This window comes from Tachypleus tridentatus, chromosome 12 (genome assembly GCF_004210375.1).
Source record: "Tachypleus tridentatus isolate NWPU-2018 chromosome 12, ASM421037v1, whole genome shotgun sequence".
NCBI classification, from domain to species: domain Eukaryota; kingdom Metazoa; phylum Arthropoda; class Merostomata; order Xiphosura; family Limulidae; genus Tachypleus; species Tachypleus tridentatus.
In genome coordinates this window covers 73,196,988-73,206,323 of record NC_134836.1, presented here as the reverse complement: position 1 = coordinate 73,206,323, position 9,336 = coordinate 73,196,988, and positions in this window count along the sequence as shown.

Genomic DNA, 9,336 nt, shown 5'->3' with positions numbered 1-9,336 from the left:
GTTTTCTACATTCTTTCGTATTGTAAGTTGTTTTCTACATTGTTTTTCTGTATTGTAAGTTGTTTCCTACATTGTTTCTGTATTGTAAGTTGTTTCCTACATTGCTTTTCTGTTTAAGTTGTTTTCTACACTGTTTCTGTATTGTAAGTTGTTTCCTACATTGTTTCTGTATTGTAAGTTGTTTCCTACATTGTTTCTGTATTGTAAGTTGTTTCCTACATTGTTTCTGTATTGTAAGTTGTTTCCTACATTGCTTTTCTGTTTAAGTTGTTTTCTACATTGTTTCTGTATTGTAAGTTGTTTTCTACATTCTTTCGTATTGTAAGTTGTTTTCTACATTGTTTCTGTATTGTAAGTTGTTTTCTACATTGTTTTTCTGTTTAAGTTGTTTTCTACATTGTTTTTCTGTTTAAGTTGTTTTCTACATTGTTTCTGTATTGTAAGTTGTTTCCTACATTGTTTCTGTATTGTAAGTTGTTTTCTACATTGTTTTTCTGTTTAAGTTGTTTTCTACATTGTTCCTGTATTGTAAGTTGTTTTCTACATTGTTTCTGTTTTCTAAGTTGTTTTCTATATTGTTTCTTTATTGTTAGTTTTAGGTTTTTGGATTTTTAGTTACAAACTTTTACTTCGAGTTTGCTTTTCTGAAATTCACACAAACATTATTTATTTTGAGTGTCTATTTGATTTAGCACAATGCTACATATCTTTTATCGTGGAGATCGAACCCCAAATTTTAGTATCATAATACACGAAGCTTAAAGCTGATCCTTCTGTGAACTTTTTATTTTCGAATGTTCGTGAGAAAGACAAATATCCGGTTCATATTGTAATTTATTTAGATATTACTTTTATTTAACTATGTGTTGTTTATTCGCCAGTTATTTATGAAGCTTTAATTTTCATGGCAGAATATACGAAACCAGCACCTCTGTGTTTGTTTTTAAAGTCACATGTAATTACTAAATATAAGAAGACAAAATGTTCTGGAATACAATAACCTTTCAACTCGAGAAAACGTTTTCAATGTGAGGAATATGGAAGTACTGGTTTAACAAGGTATGGTTCCTGTTGCTAGGTCCTGCATGAAAGTCAGTCATGCAGACTTAGCCAACTGGAGAGACAAATTATCTGTACTTGTTAAACCCTGTTTTCTTATTTTCCAAATTCATCCATCGTGTAATCTTCAGCTTTTGGGATGAGCTTGTTAAGTCATGTTTTAAAACATTTCATTACGTATGCTCAAAACGTTTCGTAATACACTTATTCATTATTAGACTTCGTTTTTCCCTTAATGAATCCATTGATAGCATTAAAACCAGATAGTGTGGAATCAACATCCTAAGACTTTTCAGAGGGTGTGAAAAGGTTGCTTTAAAGATTAAAAAATCCCCACCCTCGCTAACAGAATATAGAATCATATGTCTTACATAGAAGGGTTCAGACATGGTTCTGGGTATTTCAATATCATAATGTCCTACATACTCAGATCACTCATGTCTCAAATTAATACTAGTACAAGTTTGGTAATTAGAATAAAAAAAGACTACGTTTTCTAAAAAGGCTTAACAGACTTAGTACACGTAAACAGTACCTTCAGGTTGAACAAGTCGTCTCAACGTGACACGTGAACAATACTTTTACAATAAGTTGAAGAAGGTTGATGGTAAGTCACTTCAATGCTACATATATACAATATTAAAAACACTTCTCTACTTGATAATGATCGCATAAGTGATCGAAATGTCGTGCATTTTCTAAAAACTAACCTTACTTATTGTAAATTCTGTAAGTTGTAATTAAATATACTTTATCAGTAAGCTGGGTTTGTTTGGAATTTAGCGCTAGCCGTCCGTAATTTAGCAGTGTAAGACTAGAGGGAAGGCAACTAGTCATCACCACCCCACGAATAGGAGGATTGATTCTCACATTATAACGCCCCCATGGCTAAAAGGGCAAGAATCTTTGGTGTTAGGGGGATTCGATCCCAGGACCTTCGAATTATGAGTTGAGTGCTTTAACCACCTAGTCATGTCGGGCGAACAGTTTTTAACAGTACCTCATTGGAATTCGATTAATAAACAATAGCTTCACAATAAAAGTGAACAAACTTGAAAGAAGTATTCACAAATTGATATACAAACAATACTTTTACAATCAAACTAAAAAAGTATATAAAAAAGGGGTATTAGTAATTAAATAATATTTTAAAAATCCACTGTTTTCTGCTTTGTTTATTTTTTGCTTTTAACCAAAATAAAAACGAGAACACAAAAGTGTTCGATTGTTGTTGGTCGGTTTTTGCATTTGTTTAATTTGATAGTTTTATTGATGAACGCCCTTTTTTAAAGTTTTATTGTACAAAAGCTAGAATTTCGTTTACTGAATTTTTTATTATCATAACAAATACGCACTCGCACGCACCGAAACATGTATATTTATATTATATAGAAATAAATTTCAGCTTTTGTACCACGTGTTATAAGATAAGTTTGAAGGAAAATTATTTTTGCTAAAACAACAATAAACTAGTTAAATACATAAAAAATAAGTATTTATATTACGACAGGTTTAATGTAGAATAAAAATAGATTAAGTAATTCACGTTTATTATTTATTCTATAATTTGCTTTATTTGCATGTTCGAAATGCATTTTAGTCTCTTTAGGCCTAATTTTGATATTGCCATCTATTGAATTGTTTAGAAAAATGCTTCAGAGCCTGTGTGCCTATCAGTTTTCGACAAATGTCTTAACGAATGACATAATTTCAGCTGTGTAAAACTAAGGAAACTCGGTTTAGTTAACTCATGTTTCAAGGTAGAGCTGCGCTAACCAGATAGTCTCGTCGCTGAACCGAAAAAAGTAACTGAAACACAGGCATAATTGTTATTTACGAGACTGTGCTGTTGCGTCATAATACAACTGCTGAACCGTAATTACAAATATAAGAAGAGATAAATAAAAATACGAATATATTTTTTCGTCGATTAAAGTAACCATTTTGATTAATTCATGTCGCAGCGCTTCGAAATTTGCATAATTATGTACACTTATTGTCCAATCTCCTTTTTCATTAAAGACTTTCAACAATATAATTACCAACAGTAAACTGGATACACAATACTTTAAGTTAGGCCCGGCATGTCCAGGTGCGTTGAGGCGTTCGACTCGTAATCTGAGGGTCGCGAGTACCAATTCCCGTCTCATCAAACATGCTCGTTCTTTCAGTCGTGGGGGCATTATAACGTTACGGTCAGTCCCATTATTCGTTGGTAAAAGAGTAGCCCAAGAGTTGGCGGTAGATGGTTATGACTAGCTGCCTTCCCTCTAGTCTTACATTACTAAATTAGGGACGACTAGAGCAGATAGCCCTTGTGTCACTTTGTGCGAAATTAAAAACAACAACAAAAAATCTTTAAGTTGAGCATGCTTCATGAATGTTTGGTTTGAATTTTGTGCAACGCTACATGAGGGCTATCTGCACTAGCCGTTCCTAATTTAGCAGTGCAAACCAGAGGGAAGGCAGCTAGTCACCACCATCCACCGCCAACTCTTGAGCTACTTGTTTTACCAACAAATAGTGGGTTTGACCGTCACATTATAACGCCCCCACGATCATATTTGGTGCGACGGGGATTCGAACCCGCGATCCTCAAATTACGAGTGGAGCGCCTTAACCACCTGGCCATGCCGTGCATCACCTCACCTGATCTACGTCCTTGGAGAAAATAATCATAACTTATTAAACTTTATCTACTCGTAAAAAATATTACTTTATCTTTTTGAAATTGACAAATGAACTTCTAGTGAAATATTTTAAAATCCATTTCCTTCTATAACGGACAAATTTAATGTTGTGAAAAATGAAGTAGTGTGGAGATCTAACTTGTCGTTTTTGATATATTTGTCGATGTCTGTTCACGCGCACGATTGCGAAGAACACAAAAACAAAGACTTCTTTCTTGTTACAAACTATGTAGTTTGTAGAGTTTTCAAGAACATAGTTACAAATTTAATTAATTATTGCTAAACTTTTTTTCTAAGTTTATATAGATGTTTTATTCTTAGAATATCGAAAACGGAGAAGAAATGTATTTTCAAAATTTTTATTATCAGGCGGAATAAAAGTGGAAACAAATTAAATAAGAAATTTAACGTCAAGCTCCGTCTTTTATATTTATATATTATGTCCCTAGATGGCACTAAAAGTATACAAAACAAAAATAAAATTTCGTTGCATTTATTTTAAGCGCAAAGTACACAATAGGTTATCTCACTGTAGGTATCGAAACTGTTTTTAGCGTTTTAAGTGTACGGGCTTTCCGCTGAACAACCAGGGAAAGTTTGTTTTTCACTCGCTGTTAATAGTTTTTCGAGTTTTTTTTATGAATTTATTTTGTAATATCTGTGACGGCGACACTATTTTATATTTATACTTGTAACCATATAAACAATATTTGCAAACTGATATCAAAGTAATATATCTCTAGTTATCAAATCACTGAAAGTGTTAAACGTTCTCAAAAACCTATTATAACAAATTTAAAAAAAATATTTAAATCAAAATTGTTGTGTTTAAAAAGTTCACCTATTCATTGCACTCTTACTTGACGTCACAAAGTAATTGAACTTCTAGAGGGCATTTGATATACTCGTGCACATTACATTAATAAAAGATAATGTTAGGACATCATCACCACCTACCGTCAACTCTTGGGCTACTCTTTTACCAACGAATAGTAGGATTGAGCGTCACATTATAACGTTCCCACGGCTGAAAAGGTATGACGGAGATGCGAAACCGCGATCCTCACATTAGGAGTCGCACGCCTTAACCCAGCTGGCCATGCCAAGCTTAGGATACTAGTATACTAAAACATCTGTGAAATGAAACTAGTCACTTACACTGAATAAAAAACCTAATTCATGTTGGGGAAGGGGAGACATACATGCCTTACACAGGGTAATCTTTCTAATTCACACACAAAAAGATACAAAACTAGGATGGTAAAATACATACATTATTAAACTGAAACTTTAATAATTAGAAACATTGAAAAACTTACAAATGCAAATGCAGCAAAGTGACATCTACAAAATATTACAATGATTCCCCAGTAAAGAAAATTTGTGTTTCTATTTAGCGCTAGTGCAAATTACTTTGCTGTGGCCACTAGGAGCATAGAAACTCGATTTTTAGTTTTTATGAGCCTTAAGACTAACAGCTTAGCCACCATTGAACTAAAATTAGTATAAAACAACTTCATTCCTCAATAAAATGGTGTTGGAATTATTTTTTTACAGAAACTGATATTGTCGAATCGTTTCCTTCTTCGGAAATTAGGTCTTGATGACCTGGGAGGGTCAGATTCGAATTGACCTTTTTACCCCTATTTGAACAGTATTTTAATTTTTACTTTATTTTATTTAAATTATGCTTGGTTTCACTGATTTTAAAATTTTCTTATTATCTAGTCATTTTCAGGGCCACCCACAGCGGTATGTCTGCGAACTTAAAACGCTAGAATCCAGGTTTAGGTACTCGTGGTGGGCATTGCACAGATAGTCCATTAAGTTGCTTTGTGCTTAACTTTAAACGTACATACCAAACTCTTCAGGGCTACGTTTATGTATGTTATCTTATGGCCGGTGTAGGTGCAGCTTAAGAAACAAATCAAAGTTGGGCATCGTGAAGACGTGGGATGGTCAGGTAGACCTCTTCCTCTCTCCTGTGCTGGTTTTGTTAGATGTGTCAAATTTGGAGTTAGTTAGCTGTTTTGGATGGATATCAATTAGTTTCGGATTCTTTTCGTTTCCTTTACAGGGCCTAAGCTGAAGAAGAAATTGTTTGTTTATTTGTTTTTAATATCGGCACCAAACAACACCCCAGGATGAGCTGCGTAAGTTGTCCCACGTTTTTTAACTAATACACTAGAAGAAAAGCGCGCGGTAAACTTCAGTCATCATCATCTTTATGGCTACTCTAATCGAATAGGGGGAATTAAACTTCATTAACGTATAATGTACTCACAGTTCCAAACTGCGGGAAGTGATTTTTTTTTGTTTCGGTGATTTAACCATGGATGACCACATATGTGTAAACCCTGAGATCCACATTCCGATACGTTAATCTCCGAGCTACAAGAAGAAAAATGGATTTATCGAATAATTTCTTTCATTAACTATAAAACTACACAACAGACGTTTTTACTCAATGCCCACAGCGGGAATTATACCTCAAATTTTAGCGTAATGTGTCTTCAAGTTGAGTGCTGAGTCACCAAAAGAACATCTGTTAAAAGAAGAAAGTAAGAGAGAAAGGAAATAATAGTAAATGGTAAATTGAAATGGTTACCAAACTCATACATATGAAGGCCCGGCATGGTCAGGTGGGTTAAGGCGTTCGAAATGTAATCTGAGGGTCGCAGGTTCGAATCCCGATCGCTCCAAACATGCTCATCCTTTCAACCATGGGGGCGTTATAATGTGACGGTCAATCAAACTACTCGTCGGTAAAAGAGTAACTCAAAAGTTGGCGGTGGATGGTGATGACTAGCTGCCTTCCCTCTAGTCTTACACTGCTAAATTAGGAACGGCTAGCATAGATAGCCTTCGAGTAGCTTTGCGCGAAATTCAAAAACCTAAAAAACCTAAACCATATATAGGAGAAAACTCATAAAATGTTTAGCCATTGTTTCACATCATTGGAACGCGAAGAAGCCACGTTATAGCATTAATTCTAAACCTTATTTTTCAATTTAAAACATAAAGCCCATCCGAATAGCCAGCAATGACAAATTTCAGGCACAGGAAATTGTTTTGAATATTGCAGTTAAATGAAAATTTCCCTCAGATAACGCGCTTAACCTAGTTTTTCTGGTAAAAGTTTTCACGTTAAATCGCGTTTAATAAATTCAATTAATGTATTACAAAATAGGTGGAAACAGATAAATTAAAGAAATGTAGAGTCCAGACATCACCTGGTACTTGTGGACCTCGTACAAATGTTGAACACTGGGAAGTGTGAAGACACCATTGAGACAGAATTAATTATACATATTATGGACAATACCTATTTACTGGAAAATCTTCTGTTTGGTTGTCGCCCAAGATTAGAGACAGTGCTTGAATGTTCAGTTCAAAAGTGTTTCATAAAAAGTAGGAAGAATTATTTTTATATGAAATAGGAGGCGCAACTATATTATTACCCAGTCTTTAGACGCGTCTAGACACGACAGTACCTTCTTAAAGTTTGTCTCTGTCAGTAAATGAAACATTGCAATAAGAACGAATCTGTAACTCGAAATAGTAAATCATTATACAATGTTGTCACTACTTTGTTAGTGGAACTATAACTATGTTATACTATACTGCCACCATTGTTGCTACTAGGAATGCGACTACGTTAAACTATATTGTCACTGTTGTTGTTACTAGGAATACAACTACATTAAACTATATTGTCACTGTTGTTGTTACTTGGAGTACAACTACGTTAAACTATATTGTCACTGTTGTTGTTACTAGGAGTACAACTACATTAAACTATATTGTTACTGTTGTTGTTGCTCGGATTACAACTACGTTAAACTATATTGTTACTGTTGTTGTTGCTCGGAATACAACTACGTTAAACTGTATTGTTACTGTTGTTGTTGCTCGGAATACCACTACGTTAAACTATATTGTTACTGTTGTTGTTGCTCGGAATACAACTATCTTATATTTCACTGAAAGTCGGTAGTGTTCACTATTATAATTTAATGCTATAAAATTCTATAAATAAAATTATAAATTATAAAATTTTATAATGCTGTAAATAAAAACACTTATGTACAGAAATTCAACCCTCGATTTTAGCGTTATGAATCTGAAGATTTATCGCTTTTTTAATGTTTTGGTTTTAGTTTGTTTCAAGTTAAGCCCAAAGCTACACAATGAACTATCTCTGCTCTTCCAACCAGGATCAAACCCCATCACCGAACACGCTCGCCCTTTCAGCCCATGGGGCATTTATATTACCAACTAATTGTTGGTAAAAAGTTGATTGTTGGTGGTATTGGCTAGTTGCATCCCTTCTGGTTCAGAGGTCAGCATGTCTTCGAAAAGTAAGAACCTTTTTTTTTATTTATGTGTAAGGTCAAAACATATGCTCCCCTCCCCACACACAGTGGCATAGCGGTATGTCTGCGGACTTACAATACTAGAAAGTGGGTTTTGATATCCGTGGTTGGAAGAGCAGAGATAGTTCATTGTGTAGCTTTGGGCTTAACTTGAAACAAACTAAAACCAAAACATTAAAAAAGCGATAAATCTTCAGATTCATAACGCTAAAATCGAGGGTTGAATTTCTGTAGATAGGTGTTTTTATTTTTCTAGCTAAGCTCTATGACCGAAATATTGTGGGTGTGGATCACCTTTTAAAAACTTATTCTGCGCTTAAGAGTATTAAAATTGTACTTACACAACGAAAATAAAATCAAAATTTCTAAGCTGTACAAGTTCTGTTACAATTTACGAAAAGTTAGTTTGTTTTAAAATTCTTAAACAGGTATTTAAAAACAAGACAAAAATATAATATCTAGAGAGAGCTTGATCTCATAACAAGCCACTAGATGGAAGCACTTATACTAAGAAGTATATTATGATGCTCTAAGTTATGCGTTTATTGTATCTCAATCTGATACGTTTATATACATATATATATTATGAGCATGAAACATATTTGAAAATTAATGCACTGACATCTAGTGGACAAAATTTACAATGCCTGTTATGTGTTTAATATAAAAATCAAGCCTTCTCCCATACTGAGTGGTTTAGCCATTAAGTCTGATGGCTTATCAAGCTAAAAACTAGCTATCGATACTTATGGTGGGCACAGTGCAGATATCCCAACGTATAGCTTCATGCTTAAAAAGAATAAAAGACAAAAGTTGAACAAGGCATAAGGTATTCAGATATTTGTTTAGAATATCTCTTCCTCGTGCTATGATTTAAAATTAATAGATATAAGAGCACAGCTAACCCATTGTGTGATGACGAGAAACCCACTTGTTGAGAAATTTATATGCAAAAACGGCTCGTTTGGGCTGAGAAAACACTTTACATAGAAGAGCGAACAACGTTTCGACCTTCTTCGGTCATCGTCACGTAAAGTGTTTTCTCAGCCCAAACGAGCCGTTTTTGCATATAAATAACCCATTGTGTAGTTTTGTGCTTAATTCCAAAAAACAAACAAATAATACTTTTAAATAGTAATATGTTCTAACTAGAATATCTCGATATTTGTTTGAAAATTCTTGGCAGTTTTCACTTTCCCGATACACGGAAA